The sequence below is a fragment of the Vulpes lagopus genome, chromosome 5 (assembly GCF_018345385.1).
Source record: "Vulpes lagopus strain Blue_001 chromosome 5, ASM1834538v1, whole genome shotgun sequence".
NCBI lineage: Eukaryota > Metazoa > Chordata > Mammalia > Carnivora > Canidae > Vulpes > Vulpes lagopus.
The window spans coordinates 96,137,526-96,153,398 of NC_054828.1; the positions used below are offsets into that span (position 1 = coordinate 96,137,526).

Sequence of the window (15,873 nt, forward strand, 5' to 3'; positions counted from 1 at the left end):
CTATCAATATTTGAGAAACTACTTCTAGCTCTGATGTAAGAGCTGGTTTTAGACCAAATATCTCACCAAAAATGATGGTAAATTAGATTTCTTTAAAAAACAAAACTTTAAACGTATCAGAAAGCAACCACGACATCTAGGACACAATGGGCTACAAATAGGAAAGAAAGAATATAAAAGGAGATCAGGGTAACATTCTCCATCATTTCCCACCTAAGATATTTGCTGAATTATAAGCAAAAAAGTACAGGGCCTTAAAAAAAAAATGCAGGTCCTAGAGCCCAAGCAAAGAGGTGCCTCCTAAAGGAGATTTTAGGAGTCTCGGGGCTACCAGAACAATATATGGAGTTCAGGGCTAGCAAGACAGCCAGGATTGGAAGGGCTCCAATCCCAGAGAAAAGAGAATTATTGAAAAGTGAACTGATATTCCAGCTCCTTTTCCCACCAAGGTATTTGCTGATTCCTTAGCCATGCACCAAGTGTATAAGAGATTAGAAGCCTAAGCAGAAAGAACAGAAAGAAGCAGATAACAGGTTGACAAGTGAAACAGTTTCATTGGGCTGGAGACTCAAAAAGTGGAAATGAAGTCCCAGCAAGGAGTTGGAGCTCTGAAAAACACCTCCAGTTGAGACTCTGGACACACTATGAATGGAAATAAGGACAAAGTGGAAATAAATTTACCTCAAATAGCCTCAAAATACCATATTCCTTAATTGGGTTAGGGTGACCTGCCCCTACTCTTTCTGCTAGAAGAAAGTTAAATTATCTCTGGAGAAGGAAAGCATTATTTAGAGCCTCCATAATTATTTATATACAGTGCTTAGCATTTGAACAAAAATCTACAAGTTATATCAATAAATAGAACCAAGTGACAGAAAATCAGAAGAAAAACACAGAAATAGATCAGATCCACAGGAAATTGAGATATTGATGATGTCAGATACAGGCTATAAAATAATTATGATTAATATCCTAAGTGCATTTGCTTCCTCTATGTCATTTCATGGTTTGATAAATAGTTCATTTCTTTTTTAGCACTGAGTAATTCTCCTTGTCTGGATGGACCTCAGTTTATTTATCCATTCACCTATTGAAAAACATCTTGGTTGCACCCAGGTTTTGGCAATCATGAATAAAGCTGCTATTAACATGCACGTGCAAGTTTTTGTGTGGACATAAGTTTTGAAGTTCATTAGGTAAAAGGTAAGAGTTTATTTAGTTCTGTAATAAGTCAACTGTCTTCCAAAGTGGCTATACCGTTTTGCATTCTCACCAGCAATGATTTACAGTTTCTGTTGTTCCACATTCTTGCCAGAATTTGGTATTGTCAGTGTTTTGGATGTTAGCTGTTGTAATAGATGTGTAGTGTATCTTTGTTTAATTTGCATTTCCTTAATGACACATAGTTTGAGCATGTTTTTCTATGCTTACTTGCTATCTATATATCTTCTTTAGTGAAGTGTTTGTTCAGGTCTTTTGTGGGTTTTTGTTTTATTTTTACTGAATTGTTCTTTTTCTTATTTTTGAGATTTAAGAGTTCTTTGTATATTTTGGATAACAGTCCTTTATCAGATATGTCTTTCACAAATATTTTCTCCCAGTCTGTGAGGAAGTCAACTTTAAGGTAAGAAAGATTACTGGAAATATAGGGGGACATTTCCTAATCATAAATGGGTTAATCACTCTCCTTCTCCCAACATGGTAGCTCCAGCCAAAAAAAATAATAATAATAATAATATGAAGGGGAAGACTATCTCCCTAACATACTTTCTGGCTGAGGATGGGGGAATTGATAGAGGAAGCATCTGTGTCCGTAAACCAGTCAGCTGGGCTGATGAAACAGATAACCTGGAAGATGTTTCAGCCACTTGGCACAGTACTGATGACTATGTGTATAGGACTCCTCCAATTGACCATTCTATCCTGCCTACTGCTCCATGGGCTGCTCAGAAACCCAATATCAAGCAGACCCATCTTCCCAAATTGCCACCCACACTGCTTTTCTAGGGAATGTGCCCTGTGCTGTGACAGAAGACTCTGTGAGGAATTCTTTGAAGGATTAAATATCAGTGCAGTACATTTACCATGGGAACCCAGCAACCCAGAAAGGTTGAAAGATTTGGTTTATGCTAAGTTTGCGGACCTGAGTTTGAAGTCCTTTGCTTAGTGCCCCGAGCCTCAAATGAAGAGTCTCTAGGCAACAGGAGAATCTGAGTGGATCTTGCTTCTTAAACACAGAACAAAAGCAGGAATGATCATTCCTCTGGTGGAGATAGAAATCAGAATTCTGACAAAACAGATACACACTGGAGGGCCCATCTTGCAACAGATAGCTTTGATGACTATCTGCCTAGAAGAGGCAATGATAGCTTTGGAGACAAAGGCAAGATTGTTATGATTTCAGCCAATATCATAATGGGCATTAGGATGTGGTACCATGATGGCCCACATCAGGATATGGATTGATATGGGGGCTCTGATCACTATGATGACTGAAGCAGCAGAGACTATGACAGAGGCTATGATTCCAGGATAGGCAGTGGCATTTGGTAGTGGGTACCATAGGGATGATGTCTATAGAGGAGGGAAGGGACTGCTATGAAGACAGATATGACAGAAGAGATGATTGGTCATGGAACTCCAGAGATGATTACGCTCAGGATGATTATAGAAATGATGATAGAGATGCCCCCAACCAACCAAGTCTGAAGCCTTGGAGTACTTACAAGAAGAATGATTCCTCTGCTAGCACCTCACAGCCCATTCGAACTGCCTGTCTGTGGAGGGACAAAGCTTGTTGACCCAGGTGCTAGAGAAGAAGTAGGGGAACAGCTACAGAAGGGGCAGAAGAAAGAAGGAACAGAGAAGTGTCAGCTGGATGCGCAAAACTATAATGTCAGCCTCAGGAGAGATTCCAAGCCAGCAAAGTGAAGAAACTCAAGAAAGGGAATGGTTAAAGACAGGAAGTGAGTCATCACAGACTGAGACCTCAGCCCCATCTGGCAGAAGTGCACCAAGGAGAGAGCATGAGAAGTCTCTAGAAAATGAAACACTCCATTAAGAGGAAGATTGTCACTCTCCAACTTCCAAACTTCCCAAACCTGAACAGCCTCTAAAGGTAATACCAGCCCCTCCACCAAAGCCAAATGTTTGGGTGCACTGAAGTTCTAGCCCTCCTTTTGGATCTCAGAGCTCAGACACAGAGCAGCAACTCCACTCTACAAGGTCTGGGGTAGTTCCTGTTCAACGGTCTGAGAAAGGACCATCATAGAAAGATGAAAATAAAGTATGTGGGATGAATGTCCCCAAAGGTCAAAGTGGGAACTCTAGCTGGGGTTCAGGAGATGAGGGAAAAAGACTACTGAAAGGAGTCACATAGGAAAGATGGCAAAAAAGTTCAAGTCCTCCAATCGGTACCTGAGCCAAAGAAACTTTAAGAAAATCTGGCCTACAAGTTCCATTCTGCAAGCAAGTATGCTGCTTTCTCTGTTGATGGTGGAGATGAGAAAGAGGGAGAAGATTACATGGAAAAGATCTCTACATCCTGTGCTTCCTCCTAGTCTCTCACAACCCTGGAACATTCGAGAGCAAAGCAAGCCTCTATACAGAAAAGATAAAATAAAACTCACCATCTCCTAGGGAGAAAAAAAGAAAGGGGATCAATCTATTAGGATGATTTAATAGTTCTGGAAATGGGGGATTTTCTGGAACTTGTTTTAAAGCAGAAAGTCCTGTGCACACTGGGATATGTTTGTCACCATTTAATTAATTAGCAATATAGTGGCAAAAGGCAAGGGAACCTGGGTGTCAAGCTAGGTGAAGTCTTCCTTGCAGTCTCTGGTTTGCTGCATCTCCCACCCTTCCACCAACACACCTGCAACTCCTCTCACCCTGCCTAGTAACCCAGTTACAGCTCTGGTGCGCCTGCCTGTGCCTTCTTTCTGTGGCCATATGGCCAGTACATCTACCATCCTGGCAGTCAGACTCTATCTTTCTCAATGATTTTGTATTTAAAAGAGGGAGAAAATACAGCCTTTTCCTGCTTAAAAGGGGGGATGTGAAAGAAAGAAAGAAAGAAATATACATATTTCTATATCTTTGCCTTTATGTCTCTGGAAGAGGAAAATAGAGTTGCTCTGGTAAAACAAACAGGGTGGCCAAGGCACAAGGGTGAGAGGATAGGAGGGAGACTTTTCCCTTTTTTATCAGCTTTATTAAGATACAATTCATATACCATTCACCTGTTTAAAGTGTACGATTCAATAGTTTCTAATATATTGACAGATATGTGCCACCAGGAAGCTTTTAAATATTAAGAAGTCTTTTGTTTGTGTCTTTGGATCAGGAACCATAATAGTATATCAATAGCTACCACTGAAATTAATTATTAGTTATTATTAGTAAGCAGTTATTACTAATTATTAATTAGTTATTATTAGTTATTAATTAATAAAAAGGTTTATATTACCCTTGGGTTCTGTGCCAAGCATGGATCCTGCTTGAGATTCTCTGGGGTAGCTCATAAACTGACTTCAGTGTTTTTTCCTTGTTTCATACATTCATTCAATTTTCAACACATATTTTAAATTTCTAGGCTGTGGCTAATCCCATAGGCACTGAGATTTCATACTAAGACAGAAAGTAATCTTGTTCTCAGGAACATGCAGTATTCATTTAATATGTTCCTAGCAAAATTGGTATCCCTATGGAGGAACAGCTGATTAATATCCCCTTTTGCATTCTGAGCCTCTCAATAGTTGGGAACACACGTTTGGTACTTATGGGATACATGCAATAAAAAATGAAATAGAGTGCAAGGCATAACCCAAACAGAAGGATCTTTCAATATTTTAATGAAAACATTAGACAGGTAACTTTTGTTGCCGGCAATTAGAGAATGGAGGGAAGCTTCTCTAAAGACTAAGATCCAGGTCTTCCCACCCCTTGCCTCTCCAGGGACCTACCTCTTGCTGAGCATTGATTTCAGAATAGCACTTGGTACTGTTTCAGGTACATTTTCAGGTGCTTGTCACCAAGCATGGATAGCACCATGTACAATGGGTGATCATACATTTGGTATCATAAATCCCCCCAACTTGACACAAGTTAGAACATTTTCAAAAAGGTGTTTATGGGCAGCCTGGGTGGCTCAGTGGTTTAACACCGCCTTCAGCCCAGGGCGTGATCCTAGAGACCCGGGATCAAGTCCCATGTTGGGCTCCCTGCATGGAGCCTGCTTCTCCCTCTGCCTGTGTCTCTGCCTCTGTGTGTGTGTGTTTCTCATGAATAAATAAACAAAATCTATCTATCTATCTATCTATCTATCTATCTATCTATCTATCTATAAAAGGTGTTTATGTTCATCTTCAGTGTTCTTTCTTAATTCACTCTGATTTACTACAATGAATCTATATTACATGGGTGGTTTTGTTTTTGTTTTTTTGTTTTTTGGTTTTTTTTAGAGAGAAGCTGGGCAGTGAGCAGAGGGAAAGGGAAAGAGAATCTCAAGCAGGATTCATGCTTGGCACAGAACCCAACATGGAGCTTGATCTCACAACCCTGAGATTATGACCTGAGCCAAAATCAAGAGTCAGACACTTAACCAACTGAGCCACCCAGGCTCCCCTACCTGTGTATTTTTTAAGTTAAAAATAAGTTAAAACTTAAGACCTCCTACAAGAAGCCTTCCCTGACTCCTCCCTCACCTCCCCATGATAGGTTTTGTTCCCTTAGTGTCCATAAAACTGATACTCACCTCTAGCACAGAATTTACTATAAGTACTGTATAAATATTAAAAGGTATTTTTAATCACCTGGTTAATTACCTAGGTCCCCTTTAGACTGTGATTTCCTAAGGGTAAGTGCTGTGCCTTTCATAACTGAGTCTCTAGGGTCTTGCATGGAGACTGGTGCACAGAAGCTTTCATATTTCTACCTTCCCTAAGTATCCTGCTTTTCACACCCAACTCAGTCAACAACTAACTCCACACTTATTCTCAAACAGCCCAAAGAAGACTTCTTCTCTTCAATAGGCTGACATGTCTTACTAAGCCCTGAGTACCCAACCATGAGTGATGAATATGAGAAAATAAGGATTCCAGATGGACTTGATGGGCACACCTATCTCAGGAATGCTAGAAGTTAAGGCAGCTCCCCAGACATGTGATTTAGGTGAGAACTATATTCATTCATATATTCATACTTATGGAATGAAAGGTAAAGAAAGGGAAGAGGATGGTGAGTTAGGGACTGGAACTAGATCTTGAGACAAGATATAAATTGGGGGCTGGAAAGGCAAGGAAGGCATGAATTTCTGCTTTGGAAGATAACTTGATGGAGGACAGATAGCATCATACAAACATTGAACTTACACAAATTTAATTAGGTATACTTGGCAGAAAGGGAGGCGGGAAGAGGGAAAGTACTAAAGGGGGAGGGGTAGAAAAAAGATACAAGAGAAATAATTAAATAATACAGGTTTTTATTTTTAAAAAAGATTTATTTATTTATTTGAGAGAGAAAAAGAGAGAGCTGAGGGGGGGTGAGGCACAGAGGGAGAGGGAAAGAAATCCTGAAGCCGACTCCCCCTGAGCACAGAGCACAATTGTAGGGCTCCATCCCAGAACCCTGATATCAGATAACCTGAGCTAATGAAGAGTCAGACACTTATGAGCTACCCACATGCCTCAATAATAAGGATTTTTATGTTTTTTTTTTAATGTACAGGTGATTTTACACATTTCACACAGTGTTGTTCCTAAAGAGCTTGAGAAGGGAGAAGTGAAATCGACTCTACCTTAGTGTGCAGGGATTCAACTTTAACCACTTGGATTATTAGAGGAGCTTAGAAAAAATACAGATGCCTGGATCCTACCCTCGGAAAATCTGGTATAATTTATTGGTCAGAGGTGCAGCCTGGGCTTCAGGTTAAGAGCTCCCAAGTGTTTTGTTTTGTTTTTTTTTCCAATTAAAAAAATTGAGGTAAAATACACATAACATAAAATTTACGATCTTAACCACTTTTAAGGCTATAGTTCAGTGGTATTCAATATATTCATAATGTTGTGCAATCATCACCACCATCCATCTCTAAAATTCTTTTCATCTGTAAAACTAAAAATCTATACCCGTGAAACGACAACTCTCACCCTTTACCCCAGCCCCAGGAAACCATCATTCTACTTCCTGTCTCTACGATTTTGAATCTTCTAAGTACCTCATGTAAGTAGAATAACTTGTCTTTTATTACTGGCTTTTTTTTTTAAGATTTTGTTTATTTATTCATGAGAGACCCAGAGAGAGAGGCAGAGACATAGGCAGAGGGAGAAGCGGGCTCCATGCAGGAAGCCTAATGTGGGACTCGATCCCAGGACTCCAGGATCATGCCCTGAGCCAAAGGCAGACTCTCAACCACTAAGCCACCCAGGAAATCCCTGGCTTATTTCGATTAGCATAATATCCTCAAGGTTCATCCATGTGGTTAGCATGTGCCAGAATCCTTTTCCTTCTTAAGGCTGAATATTGCTCCATTATATGTATATAACATATTTTGCTTATCCAGTCATCTGTCATTGGACACTTGGGTTGCTTTCACATTTTAGCTATAGTGAATAATGCTTCTATGAACCTGGGTGTACTAAAATCTCTTTGAGACCCTGCTTTCAGTTCTTTTGCATATGTAGCCAGAAGTGGAATTGCTGGATCGTATGGTAATTCTATTTTAATTTCTGGAGGAAAGTCCATACTGTTTTCCTTATGGCTACACCAATTTACATTTTCATTGATAGTACATAAGGGTTCTAATTTCTCCTCATCCTTGTCAACACTCATTATTTTCTGGGTTTTTGGTAGTAGCCATATTAATGGGTATGAGGTGATATCCTATTGTAGTTTTGGTTTGCATTTCTCTAATGATAGTGATGTCAACCATCTTTTGATGTGCTTACTGGGCATTTGTCTATCGTTTTAGGAAAAATATCTATTCAAATCCTTTGCTCATTTTTAGTCAGGTTGTTTGGTTTTGGCTGTTGAATTTTAAAGGTCTCTATATACTCTGGATATATACTCTGACTCTACTTTGTCAGTTATGGGATTTGCACATATTTTCTCCCATTTTGTGGGTTGTTTTTTTATTCTCTTGATGGTATTTTTTGATGCATCAGAAACCATTTAACAACATATGAAAGAGTTTATTTCTGGGCTGCCTATTCTATTCTGTTGGTCTATATGTCTATCATTATTTGAGTACCATATTGTTTTTGATTACTGTAGCTTTGTAGTAAGTTTTGAAATCAAGAAGTGTGAGTAATCCAGCTTTGTACTTCTTTTTCAAGATTGTTTTGACTTTTCATGGTTGCTTGAGATTCCATATGAATTTTAGGATGGGTTTTTCTATTTTTGCACAAACTGTCACTGGAATTTTTTTTAAAGATTTTATTCACTTATTCGAGAGAGAGAGAGAGAGAGAGAGAGAGAGAAAATGGCAGAGACATAGGCAGAGGGAGAAGCAGGTTCCATGCAGGGAGCCTGATGCGGGACTCGATCCTGGGTCTCCAGGATCACACCCTGGGTGGAAGGCAGACGCTAAACCACCGAGCCACCCAGGGATCCCCCATGTCACTGGAATTTTGATACAGATTACATTGAATATGTGGATCACTTTGGGTAGTATTGACATTTTAACATTTTAAGTCTTCCAATCCATGAATATGGATGTGTTTCTGTCTGTGTCTTCTTTACTTTCTTTCAATAATGTTTTGTAGGTTTTAAAAAGATTTAATTAATTAATTTATTTGAGAGAGAGAGAGAGAGAGAGAGAGAGAGAATGAGTAGTGGGGAGGGGCAGAAGGAGAGAAAGAGAGAGAGGGAGAAGCAGACTCCCTGCTGGGCAGGAAGCCAGATGTGGGGCTGGATCCCAGGACCCAGAGTTCATAACCTGAGCCAAAGGCAGACACTTAACCACCTGAGCCACCGAGGTGCCTCTATAGTTTTTACCACACAAGTATTTAACTTCCTTAGTTAACTCCTAAATATTGTATTCTTTTCATGCTATTTAAGTAGAATTTTTAAATAATTTTCTTTTCAGATTATTTACTGTGTGTATAGAAATGCAGCTGTGTTGACTTCACATCTTGCTACTTTGATTGATTGATTTAGGTCTAACAGGTGTGTGTATGTGTGTGTGTGCACACGAGTGTGCACTAATCTTAAGGCTTTGCTACATATAAGATCATATCATCTGCAAACAGAGATTGTTTTACTTCTTACTCAAGTGATTTCACTGTGTAGTGAGGGTTGAGAATCTTTGCGGTCGGTCTTGATCCCTGATCACTATTCTTAGTTGAGACTTCCTGCTGTGTTGAGTGTGATGCTAGTATTTAAAGACATGTATTTGTCACTCAAAATGATCCCCCCAACTCAGGCCTATAATTTCATCTGATGTTTGTCAGAGGAGAAAGTAACTTGTTTCAGTGTTGACTGTGTCTGACTTATGAACAGTTTATACATCTGTATTCTCTTTGTGGTATTTAAAAGTTTCAAATGGGATTTTTTAAAAAATCTTCCCATCACCCCCTCCTTCAACCCCTCAAAGATACCACTTTTATTAGTTCCTTATAAATTATTCCAGAGCTTCGTTATGCAAATTCAGCTAATAAAAATATTTATTATTTTCCCACTTTTAAAACATACCATGCTCTCTCTATTTTGCATCTTTTTAAAAAAGATGTATTTATTCATTTTTGAGAGAGAGAGAGAGAAAGTGCACACATGCACAAGTCAGGGGAGGAGCAGAGGGACAAAGAGAAAGAGAATCCTCAAGCAGACTCCCCACCAAGCGTGGAGCTGGGATGTAGAGCTTGATCCCAGCACCCTAGGTCATGGCCTGAGAAGAAACCAAGAGTCAGATGCTTAACAGACTGAATTCCCAGCCACCCTTACATCTTTATTTTAAATTTAAGAATATTTTGGTACCCTAGCACCCACATCTTTAAATATCAATTTTCACTTAAAGGAACTAGGCATTCTTGGAAAAACAACTCATTCCAGATTTGGGCAAGATATGTGCAAATATGATCTTAGAATAACTTGTTCTATAAGAAAATAAGATAGCTCTCAAAGACTAATAGAGGCTGCAGAGGCTACCTCTGGGAAAACTTGGGACAGTAAGAGCATTAACAGGATTGAAAATCATCAAATGTATTTAAATCCATAATTGCAAAAGATATCTCAAAAATATGTTCGTTGGAGGATTTTAGAGAACCTTAGTTTAAAACTGCAAAAAGCAAAAAAATGAAAATAAAAATAAAAATAAAAATAAAAGAAAATAAAACTGCAAAAAGTGAGAGAATGAATCAAGCATTTCATTACAAACTATGCCATTTCAGTACAAACATGATGAGAGAGGCTTCTCTTTAGAAGTATTCTACTAATGAAGAAGTAATGATAGAATTCAAATTCTGCCGTTTTGTACCTGTGATAAATTAATGGACATAAAGCCTTGAGGCAAGGCAGTGGCATGACAATAGACAGCCAGCCAGATGTAATATACCACCTCATAGAAGTACACACTACTACCTATTGAGTCACCCAGCTACCAAAGAAATGTTAAAAATCAAACTAAGTGGGATCAAACCTACAGATAGAACTACCAGTTCATGGGAAAGGCAAGGGGCAGAGGAATATTTCAATAACTCCACAAGGATGCAATAAGCATAATCTGAACTATGAGAAACAACAAATAAATTACAAGAGGTAAAAAGAGATGGAGAGAATCCTGTAGATTGAAAGAGATTTAAGAGATATTGAGAGTTGCAATGTATGTAACTGTGGAGACAGAAGTTAACTTAGCAGGCCTAAGACTGCTACCCTTACAAAGGCCTACTTACAAGGATGGCCCTTGACTGGCATCTGGGAACTTGCTAGGGAGGGTTCGCACCATTCCCTAATTAATAAGAATGGCTCACTGTGTGTAAACTATAAAAATAATGTAATTTGTGCTAAATACCTGCTTTCCTATTGGGAGTGCAAAATTTTGGTATATGCTAGGCACTGGGTTCCTATATGATTAGCCCTGAGTAAAAACCATGGACACGGAGTCTCTAATGAGTTTCCCTGGCAGACAACACTTCACATGTGTTGTTATAATTTGATGCTAGAGGAATGAAGTGCATTGTGGGTGACTCCTTGGAGAAAGGACTTTTGAAAGCTTCCTTCTGATTTCCTCTGGACTTCATATGCCTTTTCCCTTTGTTGATTTTGCTTTGTGTCTTTTTTTTGTAATAAATCATAGCTATGAGTATGACCATATGCTGAGTCCTGTGAGTCCTCCTAATGAATCACTGAACCCAAGAGCGGTCTTGGGGACCCTAGACATCATACCTTATTTGGATATTGTTAAAACATACAAACAAAAAAATTGGGAAGGGGTTGAGAAATCAGGGAAATCTGAATTCAATGTAATGATACTGAGGAATTAGTTTTTAGATGCAATAATAATAGTATTATAGTTCTGTTTAAGAGATACTCACATACATTGAAATATTTGTGGGTGGAATACTATAAAGTCTGAAATTTGCTTCAAAGTAATCTGGCAGGAAAGGCTGGAATTGGGTAAAGGTATAGTTGGAAAAAGATTGACCATGAGTTAAAGGCTGTTGAAGCTGGAGCATGTGAGTCTGGGGCTTCATTGTGCTATTTTGTCTACCTTTGTATATGTTTGAAATTTTATGTAGTAAAAAGCAAAAAAACCCACCCCATATCTTGGGGTTTTTAAAATTTCAGCTCAAAGACAGCTTCCTTGGTTTCATTTGTTTTTGTTTTTGTTTTTGTTTTTCTACTGATGCAGAATATCCTACTATATAGGGTGGTCTCAGGTCTATGTGATTTGCCTTGCCACTCTCTTTAGGACCTGACCCTCATATCACATGCAAGCACTCTTAGAATTGCTTCTCATGTGAGTTCTTAGAGGCTTGTCCCAAATCCCCCAAAGACATAACCATTAACCTGAAAGAGCTGTAGGGTCGGTCATTCTAGAGGTGAAAAATACAGTGATTCTTAGAGTACATCCTACTTGAGGCAATGTGAGCAAGGACAATCAGTGCAGTAGACAGTGATTGTTCCCACAGGAGACCCAGGGGTTAGAAGTGTCCAGAAGTATCAGAGTCTGGAGTGGAGCAAATGTGAGTCTGCAGCATTACCCTGGTAGGGTCTCCAGGTCTTTGAGAAACTAGAGGAGGTGCAATGTATGGCCAGAGAATGATAGATCTGTCTTTCCAGGGTCTCTAGATTTCATGGCTTGTGCTATCTTAGGGTCACTGATCCCAAGGTGTTGGGAGAATATATCAGTCAGGATTCTTCTGTGGTAAGCTGCGGGAACCAACTCTAATCATTTTAGGAGAAATTCTTAAAAGCTGTACTGTTGTTGGAAGACTCACAGAATTAAAAGAAAAGTTGAGCAATTAAGTCTCTGAAAGTACAGGAGCTGCCAGCAGCTTTGGGGAAATCTAGAAAGCAGGCCCCTGTGGATAGTCTTTTAGAGGTAAGTCATCAGGACAGAACCACCTCTATCATTGATTTTCCTGGAGTTACACTGTCAAAGTTGAGAAAGGGATCTTGGACCTAGCTTGGATTATGAGTCCATTCTCAGCTAGAGAAGGGCAGGGCCTCCCTGGTCAACAGGCCTCCAAGACAGCTTCAGTGGATGGGAGAGGGGTGAGATCATAGGGGAAATTAGAATTCTCTATCAGCTGATGAGAGGATGGATCCTTGGCAAACAAAACAACAAATTTGTAATGCTGAAGAGAGGAAGAACTCTGGGCCTTAGCATGGCCAACAGTGGAGCTGGAGTTCCAGGAAGACTGGGTGGGCTTTTAGCAGGTCAATTTCTTGGGCTATATGTAACCAGGGCCATTAATTTTCTCTTTATTGGTGTAGCCTGAGAAGCAAAGGCTGCGCTAGAGAAAAAGATGGCCTGTGACTGTCTTGCCCTCTCCTGTTCAACAGAGGTTTTAAAACACTCTGGACATTAAAAATATAGTGCAGCAGCACCTGAGTGGCTCAGTAGGTTAAGTGTCTGCTTTCAGATCAGGTCATGATCTCAGGGTCCTGGGATTGAGCCCCACATTGGGCTCCCTGCTCAAGGGGAGTCTGCTTCTCTGTCTCACTCTGCCCCTGCCCCACCTCATACACTCTCTCTCTCTCTCTGTCTCTCTCTCTCAAATAATAAATAAAATTTTTTAAAAAATACAGTGCAAACTAATAAAAGAGATGAAACAACATGAAAGATTCCTGAACAGGAGGACTCACTATAGCTCAAGGCAAGAGTTCTGCTATGTGCTGTTGACAAAGACAGTTCCATCCACTGGCTCAGTTAGCCAGCATTGTGTCAAGTCCCTTCCCAGATTCACCTGTACCACCAAATCCTGCAAATTCCACTGCTTGAGAGGCTTGTGTTGCCAATTGAGGGCTGTTACACCTTGATGCTGAATTGTGAAAATAATGTAGCACTCCTGATCACAAAATCAGAGCATATAAATAAACTCAGGAGAGCAGATTTAGGGAAAGTTAAGGAGGTTATTGAACAATGAGGTGATTGATCCAGGAAGCTGTGGAATTTCCTTCCTAGGATATCTTTAAATATACAATAAAAGAAATTTCTAGCTTAATGCCAATTTTAAGATGGCTGTTCTGGGAGCCTCGGGTTCTAAGGCTTTTTATTCTCTCAAGGGCCAAAGTGTAAAAATAGAAAATATAATGTCTTTCAGTTATAATTTTGATAACCTCTTCGGGCATGTTGCATAATTCCTGGCTTCCACATTCTGATGCTTGGTTGCTTAGATTTGGGAAACAAGTGGCTATTATCTTTACTCAGCTGTTTTCAGAAAGATTTATAACCTTTGGCACAGTGGTTATGAGAGGCCCAGGAGACAGCATTAGTAAATTCTAATCTTGCTTTACCCACAATCACACTGAATCACTCTGGCAAGCTCCTGACTTCTCTCTTCATAAGCTCCATTTCTTTCTCCTCTTCCTCCCTACCCCTTCTCTTTCTATCACTTGTACATTTCTTTTGATCCAGCCAAGGCACTAATGGTATCAGGGACATTATTAAATTCTTGCTTATCTTTGCATGTGCACAGCAGGAAAAATAAACACCCTCTCTGCTTCCATTTTATGATTATAGGCTAATTCCCATTAATTTTCTTTAAAATTAATGCAGCCGGCCATAGATAGGGCTGGTGAAAAGGGGTTGAGTCAGTGCTGATCCAGAACTAGAAAAATAATTCAGTGTTCACACTTTCCATCATGAGTCAGTCAGTGCATTTTCCTGGGTATGATAGAAACAGCATTGGTACTCAGAATATGAAGAAGTCAAGGGATAATCTTGACAGTCCCTTCCAACCCCAAGTCACTTGGTTCTCCATTTTCACCTCTTTGCGTGGCTAACCCTAGTGTGTTGACTCTTCCTTGGCAACGTCCTGTATGGTCTCCTGTATCTCCATGGATGATGCTGTCCCCAACCCTGGGTGCAGGCCCTCTGGCTAGTGGCCATCCTCAGCACCTGTGTCCAGTCAGGTGCCCAGTCAAGGCTCTGGGTAAATATTGGTTAAGTGACAAGAAGTGAATAATCGAATGACTTGAGGGAGCAGTGTTCACTTGGACTTGTTCTCTAGCTGAGACCATAGGGACTTCTGCCCTCTGAGTGCTGAGTTTGGAGAACCTCAAGGGAAGGAGTTGCTGAGGAAGGGCCAGTGCCATCCCACCTTTCTCTAACCCTTCCTCTAACAACTGCATGCATTCTGATGTGGATGGGCAGAGGTCATAGGAACACTTCCACTCTTGTGGCCACACTTGAAGGTAATAAGGTGTTTCCTTACTTGCCCTTTGCCAATGCTCTGCAGCTTCCTCCTTTTGCTTTGAAAGTAGCTTCATTGCAGGGCCTGAATTCCAGAAGCAGGTAGTGTGTGCTTATAATAAACTTCCTGTTGGCTTGGTGATTGTGTTTTCAAGAGAGTGGCAGTCACCTGACCATCCCTAGCTTCACTCAGAGAGGCCAATAGTTATTCTAATCTGTATCTGCTTTCCTGAAGGCAGATGTGGTTGTCACTTGGCTACAAGTGCGGGGGGGGGGGGGGGGGGGCACGTGGAGGAACCATGCCTTTATTTACCAGTCTATTCTGGGAGAACTGGCAGGACTTGGAAAAGCCAGACTGAGAGATGGAGGAGTGTGGCTTTGGCCACCTCCTTGGTGACCATCTCATTCTTTGTTAAATTAGGGCAGAAAAACGTTGGTTGTATTTTTAAAAAGGTTTTATTTATTTATTTGAGGGTTGGGGGTGGGGCGGGTAGAGCACAAAGAGAGAGTAAGAGGGAGAAGCAGACTCCCTGCTAAGCAGAGAACCTAATGTAGGACTTGATCCTAGGACCTGAGATCATGATCTGAGCAGATGGCAGACCCTCAACTGCTTAACCAACTGAACCACTCCAGGTGTCTCAAGGAAAAGTGATGGTTAATAGCAAAACTTCGACTTTAGTTCTGAAAAATAAGGAAGGAAAAAGGGCATTTTTTATACATAGCTCTGGCCTCCCATAGGCCTCAGAATTTTTTTTTTTTTTTTTTTTTTTTTTAGTTTAAAGGCCAAACATACCACGAACTTGAATGTGTAACAGCAGCTCAGCTCAGCTCAGCAGGGAGGAGCAGCTCAGCTCAGCAAGGAGGAGCAGAAACTACTCCCAACTAAGGGTTCTTAGAGGATGGCAGAGAGTGTTCTCTCCAGCAGGAGACTTTCGAACTGTAGAGCCATAGTACCACATGGTACCATTCTGGACAGGCATTTGGGTGTATTTCTCAGCTTATGGAGAGACCAGAGACTC

General features: G+C 40.3%; 1 pseudogene; it reads left to right on the forward strand.

The window, feature by feature from the left end:
* Positions 1 to 1,698: 1,698 nt before the first annotated feature.
* Positions 1,699 to 3,560, forward strand: LOC121491851 (annotated as a pseudogene).
* Positions 3,561 to 15,873: the final 12,313 nt, after the last annotated feature.